This window comes from Mus musculus, chromosome 12, assembly GCF_000001635.26.
Source record: "Mus musculus strain C57BL/6J chromosome 12, GRCm38.p6 C57BL/6J".
Taxonomy (NCBI): Eukaryota; Metazoa; Chordata; class Mammalia; order Rodentia; family Muridae; genus Mus; species Mus musculus.
Genome location: NC_000078.6, coordinates 65,529,915 through 65,546,184, shown reverse-complemented (window position 1 = coordinate 65,546,184; position 16,270 = coordinate 65,529,915). Strand labels below are relative to the sequence as shown.

The 16,270-nt window shown below is 36.5% G+C and overlaps 1 non-coding gene across 1 annotated transcript; it reads right to left on the bottom strand.

The window, feature by feature from the left end:
* Positions 1-15,830: 15,830 nt before the first annotated feature.
* On the bottom strand, positions 15,831-15,933 carry Gm25599. Its single transcript, XR_003950303.1, has one exon. It is a non-coding gene; the product is annotated as a U6 spliceosomal RNA (small nuclear RNA).
* Between the last annotated feature and the right edge of the window lie 337 nt (positions 15,934-16,270).

Below are 16,270 nucleotides of genomic sequence, written 5' to 3'. Positions count from 1 at the left end.
ATTTCTAATAGGTTTAAGGAATAATTATAGATAATTATTCACTCATTTTTATTTATGATTCTAATTCTGATTATGAGACTTACTCATTCACCCAGGTTTGAGAAGGTGTGATGTTTAGTGTTGAGTGTTATAAAATCAAGTAGGTTGCTATCTAGGAACATTTGTTAGGTATTATCTTGATTGTGTTCGTTGATACAGGAACACCTACCTGTCTTGACTGTGATTAGGACTCTTCCCTCTACAGGATCCTGGAATGCACAAAATAAAGAAAATGAGTTAAGTGCTAGCAATGCCTTCATTCCTCTCTGTTTCTTGTCTACAGATAAAAGGTAACAGGCTAATTCAAGCTCCTGCTACCTTGACTTCCCTATGGTGGAGGACTGTGCCTTCAAGAAACTGGGAGGCAGAGCAAACCTCTTCTTCTTTAAGTTCCTTTTATCAGTATATTTTATTATGACAATAGGAAAAACTAAGATGGAAGGGATTTTTTGATACCTATATTAGGATAGATTTAAAAATCTCTTTAATCCATTAAATAGTTCAATAAATGTAAATGTGATAAAATAATATTCAATTAATTATATGAAATGGAACTTCAAACTTTTCTTTCAAGGTTTTAGACAAGGAATAAAAATTGTCATTTATGAAGCATACAAATTCTACCATGAGTAAAGTTATAAAAGCTGAGATATAAAATAACCCTTCAGAAATAACTAGACCCAAACTTTCTACTCTAGAAATGGACATGAAAAAAACAGAACAAGAGACATTTTGCCCAGCTGTTAATACTCAGAGCCCAGGTTCAGCTCTCCCTACATGATGCCTCTTCTGCTCTCCTGCACAGCCTTTACGATATAGGCCACCAACAACCATTGTCTGCGATGGCTTTGTCCAGCCCTTTCATGTTTTTCAGATAGATGAGTTTCTTTTCCCTTTCATTACCTCTCTTCCTTCACCCAGGTAACCGTTGTCTGTGAGTTCATTAAGCAATATTCACTTAATTACTCAATTAATCTCAAATGTATGGCCAGGCAATATTATTAGAAAATACAAGTATAATCTTAAAAAAATGCATGCTACAGTGTTCTCAAATTTTCCCACTCTTTTGACTACAGAAAAAAAAATGCATAGCCCTGACAGTCAAGACATCTAAGATATTGACAGATAGAGCAGGAAGAGAAGAGAGACAAATATCCAAAGAAGGAGATGCTACTGTAATTTAGTGGATGTAAGAACTATGGATAAAGACATAGATAGGAGAGAAGTATAAAGCGTGGGTCTTTAGCAGTGAAGAGATATTTAGCCACTTTATTGTTTCTACATTAAGACATTTTCCCAACCTCATTATCTGTATTATTTAATCAATTACTAAATACAAAATACCATACACATAAGTAATTTTGACTCCCATAAAATAGATGTATATCATACCTCAAGATATAGAAACTTTGACCCACCATGAGCTTATTTATTTTAAAATATATATTCTTTGCATCTATCAAGATAATTTTGATCCACTGTATATGTCCCTACCATCAAGGTGGTAGAACCTAGGAGAACAAAGCCAATAATGAGGCAGACTAGAATCTCTTAAAGGACCCAACTTTACTTGGAGCCTCAGAAAAAATTATTCTCTGGGAATTAAGAAAGGTATAGGAGTAAAGTTCTCAGATGTCCAAGCGATATAGAACCACACGGACAGGCTGCACATGGCAAAAGCATGCTTTTTCACAGAGGAAAACGTTTAATTGAATGGTGAGTAATCTGAAGGAAACCCTATCCTAGTCACTGTACCTGAGAGGAGCACAGAAACACACTCCAAGAACAATTTCATGTCTTGGAGAAACTGAGACCACAAGACTCTTGTCTCCTTTCCTTGGAGTGCTTTCTCAAGCACTCAGAATGCTCCTGACAAGGCACCATTTCTACACCGTGTTCTGACGGTTTAAAGTACGATTGTTTGGAATTATGTGGTAATTCTTTGTTGGTATTACATTAATAGATCACATATGATGTTTCTTAACATTAGGGTCCTTAATTCATCTATACTTAACACTTTCCCACTAACAACCTAAAATACTAAAAACAACATCCAATTATGGAAAGTACATATTTCCTTTGCAATATGCATACACATATATAGAAATACATCAAGTATCTACTTGTATAAGATAAATAGTCGTGGGACCTTGAAAACCTCAGTGAAAAACTATTTCTAGTGATGTATAGATGAGTTCCACTACTAATTTCCATTATACTTTCTTCACATTACCTGCAGTTATGTCATTATCCAGCAATCTATATTCTATTGAACTATTTAGTAGTTGTAAACATGGCACTAAAAAAAGGATAAGGGACTTTTATTTCTAATTAATCTCTTTATAATTATTTCTCTGTGTTCTTCACCCTTTATAGTGTGTGAAAAATTAGATCAAACAATGAGAGACACTATACTACACTTTATTCTGTACATCACTGCTACTATTGCTTGATTCAATGCAGATTCTCCTTAAAAAGCCAAAGAATGAGATGTCCTCAGACTATTATGTCACTTCCTGGATCGACTACCAAGATATTAGAATGGGTGGAATAAAAGAAGGGAAGGCAGGGTAGAGGAGTGAGTGTAGGAAAGAATAGCTAAACACACACACACACACACACACACACACATCCATAAAAAAGAAGCTCAGTTCAGTGCCAAGTATGGGTTACTTCTTTTCTAGAAAATTCATGATACTCTCTACCATGCTGTTTTAAGATTGTGATGTTACTACAAACAAGAGATATAGCATGAATGTCAAATCTACAAAATAAAAATTAAATATTTTCAACTTTTTTTACAAAGTTCAAAAATAGATACTCTGTCATGGTTTGTATGTTTAAAACAACCCAGTATACATTTATGCCAAGTACTAACATTAAAATTATAGTGAGACAAGCTCCAAAACCACATGAAAGACATTGCTCAGGTCTCCATATATCTGTAACCTAACATCTTACACATAGGATCAAATATTTAATTCTCCAGTCAATCTACTGACTTAAGTATTGTATAGCTCTGACCAGCCTACAGTGCTACTGTGACAGAACATTAGAAACTTGGTGATTTAAACATCAAAAATGCCCTTCCTCGTGGTTCTAGAAATTTGCACCCTAAGCTCAAATGAAAGCCTAAGATCAAAGGAGAACAATAGTGAGAGTTGGAGACAGTACTGAAGGGAGGAACCAAGGAGGGATACAAAGCACTAAGGAGGTTTACCTAAAATTCTATATTATATATGAGTGTGTTATAAATAAAGCTATACCACTTCAGGTGACAATGCTCCCTCCCCAATAGATGATCTAACAAACAAACTAACACGACAATAAGTCATGAGAAACACTTGAGTATTCCGTCAGGGGAGTAGAAGCAATTCCCAACATAGTATAAAGTCTGCTTCCATTTGTCCTCAGTTGCCTTCTATAAATTTGAAACCTAGTCTTTACTACTGAAGACATCACAAATGTCAGACATAGGACCTGGAGGAACCAAGCTAGATCTTACTAGGAAGCCTCTATGATGACTAGCAATGGTAGTACTAGAAGCTGCTATCTATACAAGCTGCCATGGGAGAAAAGCAATCAATAGTCCAACCCAGCTATGATGCCAAGAACCACAACACTAACCAGAAGGGCAAGATATCCCAAAAAGTGTTAAGAATGATTCTTATATCTTGGTGATAATCAGCAGCTGTTTAGTTGGACTTAAGGCTCATCAGTAGAGGGAAACTCATGCCAACTACTATTAGGCCTAGACAACTATTCTTGACCAATGGGGTCATGGAACTTAGAGGAGATCTTACTACTGCCACTTTTTCTAAATTAGTATAATTTCTAAAATCATCCTAAATACTTACCCTTATACTTGCAGATGAATGTAGCTGTCTTTCATCAAAGAAGCTTGGTTTTGCAGCAGATGGAGACCATTGCATAAAGCTGAAACTGACCAAAATGTAGAGAACTAAGCTTAGGGGTATCCTGCTCAAACTGATACATCTACAACACCACCCCTACAGCTAAGGCTCAGGAATCATCACAGAAAGAGTAGAATGTGTAGACGTGCTTTCTATATATAATTGGAAAGCTGCACCCACAAACTATCAACAACATGGTGATCTAAACAACAACTCACTCATGACAACATCTATTCCTATGTCATTGTGAATAAAGAAAACGTTACAAAGCTCCACCTCTAAATAAAAAGCTACAGACAATTAATGACTACTGAGAAGGGAGAGCCAGTGTCCCCAGGAATGACATCCCTAAGCTGTTTAATTAGCAGCAAGTGGTCATCCTAAAAATGAAATATAAATATATATTATATATGCATGTATATGTGTATTATATATAACACATACATGGACTAAGTGGTCCCAGCAGCATGTTGTATTTAAATATATGTAAACATTTATATTTGTATATAACTGAATAAGGAAAAAGAGCCCATAAACATAAAGGGAGTAGAGGGGGCATAGGAGAAGTTGGAGGAATGAGTGGGGCAGTAGGAATAATAGAAATTCCGTACATGTGTGTGACATTTTAAAAGTAACATTTTTAAGTGGAAGTGAACAAATTAAAAACTAATTCCTTGGCGCCTGGTTTCTGATGAAGCAACTTTCCCTTAATGGTAAACAGTGACCTTACCACTAGGCCTCCCACAGTTTCCACTTTGTCCTGAGTAACAGCTAGGCAATCGCTGTTGTCTCCTCTTCTTGGTAGAACATCAGCCTTAGCTTATTAGGGCTCTGTCCTTATAACATCAAGCAATTTTAATAACCTCCTCGAAATCCTCTCTTCAAGTTAGTACATGGGGGATAAGAGCTTCAACACAGGAAGTGGGAAAAAAAAAGAGTTCAGCCTGTACCAGAGACCTAGTTAGCTCTACAGAAACCAAGGAATTCCAGTTACACAAAAATATGAATCAAGATGAAGAAAATCTCAGTTAATAATGTTCTTGCTGCACAAATGCAAAGACCTGAGTTTAGTTCCCTAAAACCTATGATAAAAAGCTGGTGTCGTCGTGTTATGCTCTGGAATCATAGAGACAGGACGATTCGTAGAGTTCATTACCCAGCCACTCTTGCTGAATTGGTGAGCTCCTGGTTCAGTGAGAGACTCTGTCTCTAGGTGTATAAGGTGGAAAGACACATAGAAAAAGATTCAGTGTCCACCTCTGGTCTTCATGCATACCCCACACATTGTATTATTCAGGAAAAGTTAAATCTTTCAAATACCCTAGAACTTTCACAACTTCTAAAGACAGCATATTAGCCTTCCATAAAACATGCTAGTGAGTTGAACAAAAACTCAGCAACCTTGAGCTACTCAGTGAAATTTCAGCATCAATTGCATTGACATATAATAGAATCTACTAAAGTAATTACTACTGAGTGCTTTGCAGATGTACAGACTTTCTCAAGGACAAACCAGTGCTCAGAAAGTCAATCAATTTGGTCTGTTCTATCAATGTCTGTCTGTCTGTGTGTGTGTGTGTGTGTGTGTGTGTGTGTGTGTGTGTGTGTATGTGTGTGTTTGACTGCTCTTACCCTGTGTTAGTTAGGGTTGTAGCACTGACAGAATTGTGTGCTCAGCCATCCTCTGCTGAGCTTGAAACAGTCCTGAGGTTCCATCTAGGAAGTCAAAGACTGTAAGACAGTCCCAAGAAACACAAAAGATGGGGAGTTCTTTACATTATATTATTTATCATAGGGAAAATATTCTACCAAGCAAACACCAACATTTTTATAAAAACTAAAGATGTTTACAGTGTTTTAAAAATAAAACAGTCCATACATAGACCAGTAACCTATCTGAGTTCTCACAATTATTAACCCCCAAGAGCAGGGAAATCATTCAATGTCATGTGGTTTTTCTAAAATGCATTTGAGAGCATTTCCAACATTTTAAACCACTTGAGCTTCAAAATGCTTTAGGCATATCTTCAAATTTCAGTTGAATGTTTTCCAAATACAATTGTGATTACTTTTCAAAATGAAACCATGAGTTAATTAGAAATGTAATTACAGTTATTCCAAGACAGCATGGAATTTTTTTTTTACCTTTTAAGTATTGCTTATAATTAACATTATTTCCTATTTGCATATTCATAAAATGTTTTATAAGTTATCAGGACCTTTAAGAAAACTGACATCTGATTTTACTATGCCCAAGCAATTATAAAATGAATTTTGTATTTCTTAATTCTTTCCATTTTTATTCACCCTCTGGGTACAGAATCATAATTAATTCTGCTTTTCTATTTCTAATAGATTTATGTGTATTATCATATATATTAAATTTTCACTTCCATAACTTTTTTCATTTTTATTGCTTTGCACACAGACAATGTGCACTTCATTAAAAACATGTAATCCCTTAGCTAAGATCCAGGCATAATTGCAAATCTTTATAATATAATGACATACATGTTCTTCATATTTTATTGTAAGAATCCCTAATTCCATTTGAAAATTCTGGAGTTCCTGTCCTCTAAAACTGCAAAATGAGAAAATGATTTAATAATTCTACTTCTTATGACACACCAATTAAGAACACAAAGCTCTGATTTTTTTTTCCTCCATTCTACTTTAAAATGCATTTAATGATTTGGTCAATGTGATATTCATAGCAATTCATAACTAACACAATAGACAGGTCTATTATTGTCTCTGTAACTCCTTCCATGGGTATTTTGTTCCCTATTCTAAGGAGGAATGAAGTATCCACACTTTGGTCTTCCTTCTTCTTGATTTTCTTCTGTTTTGCAAATTGTATCTTGGGTATTCTAAGTTTCTGGGCTAATATCCACTTATCAGTGAGTGCATATCTAATGACTTCTTTTCTGATTAGGTTACTTTACTAAGGATGATATCCTCCAGATACATCCATTTGTCCAAGAATTTCATAAGTTCATTGTTTTTAATAGCTGAGTAGTACTCCATTGTGTAAATATACCACATTTTCTGTATCCATTCCTCTGTTGAGGGATATCTGGGTTCTTTCCAGATTCTGGCTATTATAAATAAGGCTGCTATGAACATAGTGGAGTATGTGTCCTTATTACCAGTTGGAACATCATCTGGGTATATGCCCAGGAGAGGTATTGCTGGATCTTCCTGTAGTACTATGTCCAATTTTCTGAGGAACCGCCAGACTGATTTCCAGAGTGGTTATACAAGCTTGCAACCCCACCAGCAATGGAGGAGTGTTTCTCTTTCTCCACATCCTCACCAGCATCTGCTGTCACCTGAATTTTTTATCTTAGCCATTCTGATTGGAGTGAGGTGAAATCTCAAGGTTGTTTTGATTGCATTTCCCTGATGATTAAGGATGTTGAACTTTTTTTTTTTCAGGTGCTTCTCAGCTGTTTGGTATTCCTTACTTGAGAATTCTTTGTTTAGTTCTGTACCCCATTTTTAAATGGGGTTATTTGAATTTCTGGAGTCCAGCTTCTTGAGCTCTTTGTATATATTGGATATTAATCCCCTATCAGATTTAGGATTGGTAAAAACCCTTTCCCAATCTGTTGGTGGCCTTTTTCTCTTATTGACAGTTTCTTTTGCCTCACTTTGCAATTTCATGAGGTCCCATTTGTCAATTCTTGATCTTACAGCACAAGCCATTGGTGTTCTAGAACTCTTTATACTCCTTTCAGAACAACTTCTTTGCCCAAACCTAATTGCAACTCAAAGAAAACTAAATAATAAAAATACTTAAAATAATCAACCAAGACTTCCCCTGAGGTGTGCCTAAGCATTGTCCCCAAGAGCAGACTTCTCCAAGCTTGGAGCATCATTGACTCTTCAATGTTCTTGAAACTGAAATAGGAGCTTCAAGAGGCCACTTGTCCAGCTTCTCACATTCCTAACAACTCTATCAATGCCTCTGAGTTTCCCTACTCTCCTCGCCCTTACTTATTCCTTTGCTCTGAAAATGTTCTTACTGCTACTAAACCTAAAAAATTGGGACTTTTGCATCTTTTAAACCTTAAAGAATTCAGTTATTTTGAGTTCCAGGAAAGCAAAAGTCCTGTTTGTTTCTTGAACCCCATTATCACCACAATACAATTTTAAATATAAATCCCTCTGTACTGCCACTCTACACTGCTCCGCACATGCATACATGCACACACACAGTCCTTCTCTACAAAGCACTTAGAGCAATTAGATGTCCTTCTTTCTTGGATACCGTGCCCAGATATTCAGTGGGCATCTCATAAAATCAGATGATAGCTATTACTCATACCTATTACATTGTTTAATTGTTGTTTCACCATATTGAAAAATTCTAAAGGAAATGACCTCTATCTTGAATTTGATTTTGTTACATTTTAACTACGTTCCCAAAACATAATCAAGTTCAATATATAGTTTTCAAATACATGGGCAGGAGTGGGGACTATAATTGCTCTTATGGAAGGCTATCAGTGCCTTAAGCAAAACACTCCAAGAGCTAGGGTGTAGATATGAGATTTGTATATGATACTGGGCTTGCATCCATGCTTTACCAGTGAATCTAAGATTAGAGCCTGTGATAGTCAGATGATAGAGTCTCAATTATGCACATTAGAACCCTTTAGTGTTACTTTATGTGGAAGAAAAGGAAACCTTCAAATGTGATTCAGGTTAAAGACCTTGAAATGGGGAGTTTTTCTGAATTAACTAGATGTCCCTAAACTAGTCATATAGTCCTTAAGAAACAGGAACATTCCTTATCACAAGAAGATGTGGCAACAGCAACAGAAAGATGCTATGTGGATGGCTGTAAAGGCAGAGACAGGGTTTCAAGCTAAGGAACTAGGGAATAGAATACATTGAAGAGGAGATGCTATACTAGTGCCTCAAGAAGACTGATTCAGTCCTACAGCATCTGAATTTCAGACCAGTGTTCTTCTGAGTACAACAGATACTGAACCATGAGGTAAGATATTTGAGCCATTTCAAGCCACTAAATTTCAGATAATTTGAAATAGCAGGAGGAGAGATCTGGTATAGATCTTTAGGCTACTTTTCCAGAGACTTATATGGTGTCACTTACAGCAAGATGACTTCAAAGCTTTTTAATGCAATAATAGAAATAATCTCATAGACACAGGTATTAATATCTCATCAAGTTTCAACAACAAATTTACACATTAACTGAATATGGCTCTTCAGAATAAGGTATCCTTACCCTGTGACCTCTCATTTCTTTTACTTTAGAAGGATATTTGATTGAAAAAAGAATTAAATAGTTAAAACTTGCTCAACTATTTAGGATACAGATTATAATTTTCTACTTTCATCACCCACATCAGTTTCTGTTGCTTTTAGTGTAAATAGTACATATTGCTAGTATGTGCAGACAAATATAACTCTCCTATCACCCTATTCAAATTAGAGTTTTCCAGTATCTTTTTGCATCACATTCCCAGACTCTGTGCTGACTTAGGCAAAGTGCAATTAGGTGTGGGATATCATCCTTACTCTTCTGAAATTTCATATTATTATGTCAACTTTATGAATCACCAATAAAAGTGTTCCACTGTCTCCAGCAATAGTAAGTCCCCAGACAATAGTCTAATATTTCGTGAGAATAGTATGCCATTAAAGTTTTCCCTAGTAATTACCTGTCTGTAATAAATGTTTCCACAAGAAAACCCTGAGTTGGTTATTCCAAATTCAATAGAGAAGTGTCACAGTATTAAATATTCTCATCAAATCAAATTCCAATTCTGTTGAAGAAGGAGTTACAGTAACAAACCCAAGGTACCTAGATAGTAGTTGTCATACTTTTGCTAACATATATTATAAAATATCATTCAGTGAATAGACTATGACAGAAATAAACATGAGATTAACAATGAAGCAAAGATCCCATTTCACACACTTCTCTTGCACTTTTGTATGTATGTCTATGCTGATCCCAGCATGGAAAATAATTAAGTCTGCAAATTAACCAGAGAAACCAGAGTAAAATTTTATTCTTCTCCTTTTGAAGGATCGTGTACCCACAACACAGAGGAAATGTCAATTCTCAATGCTGCCTTTCCCTGTATAGTACAGCAACTACCCAGCTGTCAGTAATCCCCATCTCTGTCTTTGAGACAAGTGATTTAATGTAAATAATCTGAACTAAACATATCCAAGTCTGACGCTTCTGGAGTATAACATACAGATCAGAAATCCAGAGGATACAGAAAATTTTACATCCTGAATACTGTGCCCTGAGTATCCATTCATGCCCAGCTTTCTGAAAGGAGGTTATATAGACACATGCTTAGGACAGGGAAGCCAGTGACTGCCATGAAGACTGAGGACATCACCACACATAGTAGCAACATCATCACAACCATCGTACCAGTTGGTCAAATTCAGTCATCAAAACAAACTACTTCTCCAAATATATCTGTCAATCAATTTTGATGATCAGAGAGCAAGAGTCTTCAGACCTTAATGAAAATAAATTCAAATTAAAGGAGACCAAAAACAAGCGAATTTTAGTAGTGGCTACTTGTGAGGAATCAAGGAGCAGTGTCTTTTGACTATGATTTCAGCAAGTCTACACTACTTCAGTTTATAAAACGTAATCCATATACGTGCCCAAGGGGGGGGGGGATCTGGTAGAGACTTGCTGGTGACTTATGGTTCAGACAGGCAGAAGACAGCACTGTACTATTAGGCAGGCAGACAGGAGGGTGGGCAAGCTGGGGGACGTTAGTACAACGAGCCAGTGTGCAGTAGAGAGATAGGAAAGAGAAACAGTGGTTTGTGCACTGTGAAGGGAGACAGAGCTGGAGATGAGCAGCAGTAAGGAACAGCCTGATATCAGAAGCCTGCACTGCCACCTGGTACCATGATGATGACTGTCCCATAGAGGGACATCTCTGGGGTTGTACACAGGAGATGGCTACAATGGTATGACCACAGGACAACTGGCCCTGTCCCTCGTAGCATGGTGTGGGGCAGCTGGTGGGCCGACGAACTCACCTACCATCCTGATCCAGGGCTTTGACTTGGCCCATGTCAACATCTACTCCATCTATGAACTGCTGAAAAGCATGAAGAACCAAAACTGCAGGATTGCCACAACACAGGGCAATAGTAGAATATCTCAAATATCTCAAGGAGTCTAAGTGAGGGTCCAATATCTATGGTATAGCAGAAGCCATAGGTCTCAAACCAGACCTAAGACCCGTTGCAATGAGCTTTTGCTAGTAAAGATTTGTGGACAAAAGGGTATACTGTGTGACATACTGTGACACATTGCAGCTTCCATTGAGAGATAAGTGGGTTGTTTTGCTTTGGGTTTTTTTTTTCTATTTTCTTTTATGGGCAAGGTTACAAAGAAGGGGGGCAAATATGGAAGGACTGGAAAATGAATGGTGTTGGTGTGCATGATGTAAACATCACAAAAAAATCAACATAAATTATGTTTTTAAAAAAATCTCTTTTCCTTTGTTGTTGAGTGGCCACAAAGCTAAGACATCAAGTCAAGCTCCAAGTATGAGATTTTTCCGGTTATAGGACCAAGAATTGTGTGCTCTTTAGCACACAATATCAGAAAAGTTCATGGATTCCAAACCACCAGCACACAGTCCCTTGGGTTTTTTTTTTTATGACATACCAATTAGTAAGCCATATTTTCTTTCTTTGTGTGGCAGATGGTGTTAGAGGCAGTTTACAAGACGTCTGCCTCCCAGAAAGATTTGATTCAGCTTGATTGACTTCATGAATGCATGATCAGGAGACAAAATGAAGACAAAATGATATTATGACTAGACTTTCCAGTTGGTGATCATAGAGTAATCAAATTATTCTAACCAATCTTGTAATGTTCCTGCACAGCCATGGAATGCTCCACAGTAGACTAACCAGACTAACCATCCTGGAGGAACAACCAACCCAGGCTGTTTAATGGGATTTGAGTTGAATTTTACTAACAATATTCAAATTACAATGAAAATTACAAAATGATAGAGTCGTGCACTGATTTAGTTCAGTAATCCTTTTCAAGTAATTTTAACTGGAAACTGAATTTGTGTTTCTATAAGTAAAAAAAAAATAAGCATTTACATTTTTAATATTACATATTCAGAAAACTAGCAATTTAACGTTTATATTCTTTTAATTACAATAGCTCATATGTAAAGGAATTGATTTTATTCACAAATTAAACTCCACAATAGGTAGATGGGCAGCTTTCTTTCAAGTGGTCCTGCAAGGATCCAGGAGCCTACCTTAGGAAGGATGGTCAGCCTCCAGTGTGGATTTTGCTTGTGGGCAACACACACAGGTACCAAGCATAAGTGTGCTGCCTGTACAGTTGGCTTTAGAGACTGGAAGGCTCTAGCAGACACTAAAGGGATAGTGAAAGTCTGCTAAAATGATAGCACCTCAATATATGGAGAATTTAGTAGCTCAGGCTCTAGGGTAACATGTTGCTCTTGCTTGCTTCCAAATATATCATAGGATCATGCCAGACTACAAGGTATGAATTAGATAGATAGAGAAGGATGTAGATTTGATCAAAGCTAGTCAACTTGTTCATGATGCTCTCTGATTTGTTACTATGCTTCCAGGTCTACCTAAAGTCTCATTCTTTTAATGAGACAAAACTCCCTGCTTTCCTGAAGCTGATACTCAACTGGAGGAGATGATGGTACATAAATAAGCATATTAGTAGGTGGACTATGTCAGAATTTTGAATTGACTATTCTGTAAAGTAAGAAATTAGTACTTTCAGGTAAAATGGTCAAGGAGGTAGCTTTTCTGCAACTTGGAATGGACCCCTGAGCCAAGAGTGAGCGCTGTAGGGAAGAGCTCCCCAAACATAGCATATGAAATAGTGAAATATGACTACTGTGGCCTATTTTGTCATATGTTCAAGTTATTTTCAAGATAAAATCATGCTTTATTGTTTTAGTTTTTACTTTTAATAATTGAATAATTAGTATACTCTATTTACATTATTTTAAACCTTCTCTCTTACCCTTCCAATTTCTCCCATTCCTGCACCTTATAGTGAAAATTCATTTTTAAATGATTTTGAAATCCATAGTTGAAATTTTCTATACTATTTTCATTTGAGCCACAAAATAATTTTATTCTTTAATTTATATTTCATTTATAGAAGGTATATTTTATCTGGACTTTGAAAAACAAAATTAGCATCTAAACTTCCTTTCTTTAAGTATTTTATATCAGATATGCAACTGAACATAGTTTATACAAATGAGGTCATGCTTGGCTTACTGGACTGTTGGATCCTGACTTGGGGACTTCCCCATCACCAGGATTTTTCTCCATTCTTATCTCCATATTGGCCTTCTCTCTGCTTCAAGTGTCTTCCTGTCCATGAAAGAGAGTATCAAGGCTTACACTATCAGTTATTCAGCTGTTTCAGTTTTCAGCTTATGTGGTCTTACTGACATGATCATAAAAGAGCTGACAGACTTCATATTTCCTTGAAAAGAATAAAAGGAAGCATTCTGGCTCAGTTCACTGAGGTCCATACCTAGTTACTGTACTAACATCTAGGCTGAGTGATCAGTTGGGGTGGCTGAGAACTATACTCCCAAAGAAAAGGAAAGAATGTTAACAGGACAAAAGGAAAGTACTGAAAATAACAGCTGCCAATTCCAATATTGTTACAAATGCTGTCACAAAGAAAAATATTAAGTATTGATTATTTTTTCCTGTGGATCACTAGAACAATGTGGAGACTTTAACATTTACTACGGCTCCACAAAGCATCAGATGTATGGATTTGGGCACATCAGTAAACTTCTTGAAGCTTAATTCCTTTAACAATTAAATTTGGGTTTCTAGTTGAAAGCATATGATGTCTAGTGGGGTTCTTGTCTCCTACATTGTAAGGTAACTCCATTTCAATTCCTTTTATATATTTTAGGAACTTGTAGAATAGTAGGCTTCCATATGGCTTTCAAAGGGTCTTTATTGTTAGCTGTGCTTTTCCATATTTCCTCCTTTACTCTGCCCTCCCATTTTCCCCTCCCATTTCTTTGCCTATCAATCCCTATTGTTCTGGTTTTCTTTTTTCTCTTTGTAACACTATATTCTATTTTGACTTCCTTGGAAGAGTTCATCTTCCTCCCTTATCTTTTCTGAGCTATACAACATCTGTGTATCTATTTCTATAGACAGACAAAATTCAAAGACATGAACTCTAAAGCCTCCTCTTTACATGAGTCTCAGTTTCATTATTTGTAGACAAGAGGTGCCACCTGCCTCACAGAATTGCACAGGTGACATAGAACTCTTTTACAAATAATAATAAATTGTTAAATGAGTAACAAGTGTACTGTTGATGATGATAATAAGTTAACCATGACCCTTAGATCTTAGAGTGAACATTCTTCAGAAGCTGTCCTAAGTGTTATTGAAAGAGCAAGACATTATAACTGTGTAAATCCAAGGCAGAGAAGAACAAAATAAACTTTTGAAAAAAATATGTGTATGTACATGTATGTGTATGTGTTTGTGTGTGTGTGTGTGTGTGTGTGTGTGTGTGAAAGAGAGAGGGGTGGGGGGAAACAAAGCAAACAGCTGCCTGAAGAGAGGAGGAGACAAGCCACACATCAGAATTCTGCCTCTGCCCTGACAGTTCATATACGAAACCCAAATTCTCAATTATGCTGGTCTAAGAGAGAGAGGTCCATTCTAGCACTATCACTCAAATTTAACTAAACTGCAGCTAATTTTTAAAATGTACAAGTTCAAAAGCAATTTATAGTATATGTTCAAATATCTGTTTCAACAGGTGAACTTTGTCCATTTGCAAATGAAGAAATTAACACCAATAAATTGCTTTGGATACAGTATTATCACTTGTGTGCTATGTTAATTTACTGCACTAATTAACTTACTGCCTCACACCAAATCGACATGGTCTCTCTAGGATGAGCTCATATTAACAAGGACTATACATAACCTGTCTTGGCTCTTTGATTAGTGCTTCTTGATATGCAGTCAGAGATCTACAAGAGTGTGTCTACGATGGAGACATTACCGTTGTGCATGTCATTATAATAGTGTGTACAGATCTACTTTCTTCTATTTTAATGTTTCTAATTTAATGTCTTCAGTGCTATTTAGAATATACATTTTCCCTCTAGTTTTTATGAACGCAAGAAACAAATGCCTAATTACTATAATAAACACGTCAGAAATGGGACACTAGAAGGAACAGTCTCCTTGACTCAGAAGCAGAGGTATACTTTAAATTGACCTCAGGAAAATCAAAGGGACTCACTATAGTATGTTGCCCCTCTCTTATGAATCACAGTCTCTGCTCTCTACCTCTCACTATTGCCGTCCTCCAGTTTCTCTGTCCCTCTGTCCTTCTCAGTCTCATGTATCTGAGTATAATTCAGAATTCTCAATCCATTTGAATTTATCTGTGACCATTCATTGTAAGTACTGTGATAGGCTGATTGTAAAACACTAGTTTAAATTCTTGTCCTAAACTAAAATGTAAAAAAGAAGAAAATGCCAGTGACAAATCTCAAGAACAAGAAAAAAGAAAAACCAAGAAAAATTAAATACAACCCTCTTAAAGGTAAAATTGAAAGCAATACCCACATACAGATGTACACAGGAAAACTGTGAGTGTAGACTATCAGCCAAAGAAAAACAAGCATGAGAAAATAGCAAAATCAAAGTAAAATGATATTAAAAACATATTCATGTCATCTATGTTGGGGGTCAAGCATACAACTGAGAATAAGTGAACTCTAATAGCTATAAATACAAAATCATATAGTAAGAAGAAAGGATAAGTAGCAAGAAAATACAAGAATGCTATTATTTATAAAAGTTAATGTCAATCCTTGTGTAGGAGCCATGCTAATCTCTGTATCATCCCAATTTTAATATATGTGCTACCAAAGAGAGCTATGCCCCCTAAACATTTGTAGCAGATTTAAAGCTTGGTCTTCATGTGGGTCCCCTAACAACTAGAGCTGGGCTGTCTTTGACTCTGTTGCCTGCCATTGGATCTCCTTCGCCTAGCTGGACTGCCTGGTTGGGCCTCAGTAGGGGAAGATGCACATAGTCCTGCTGCTACTTGATGTCTCTGGGCAGGGTGGTACCCAAGGTGGCGGGTGTTCCCCTTCTTTAGTGAGAAGGGGAAGGTGTAATGGCTGGTTAGGGGTGGGACTCTGAGTGGTAGGGGCTGTGATCTGTATGTAAAGTAAATTAATGAATGAATTAAAAAAAGAGTTAGAGTTTGT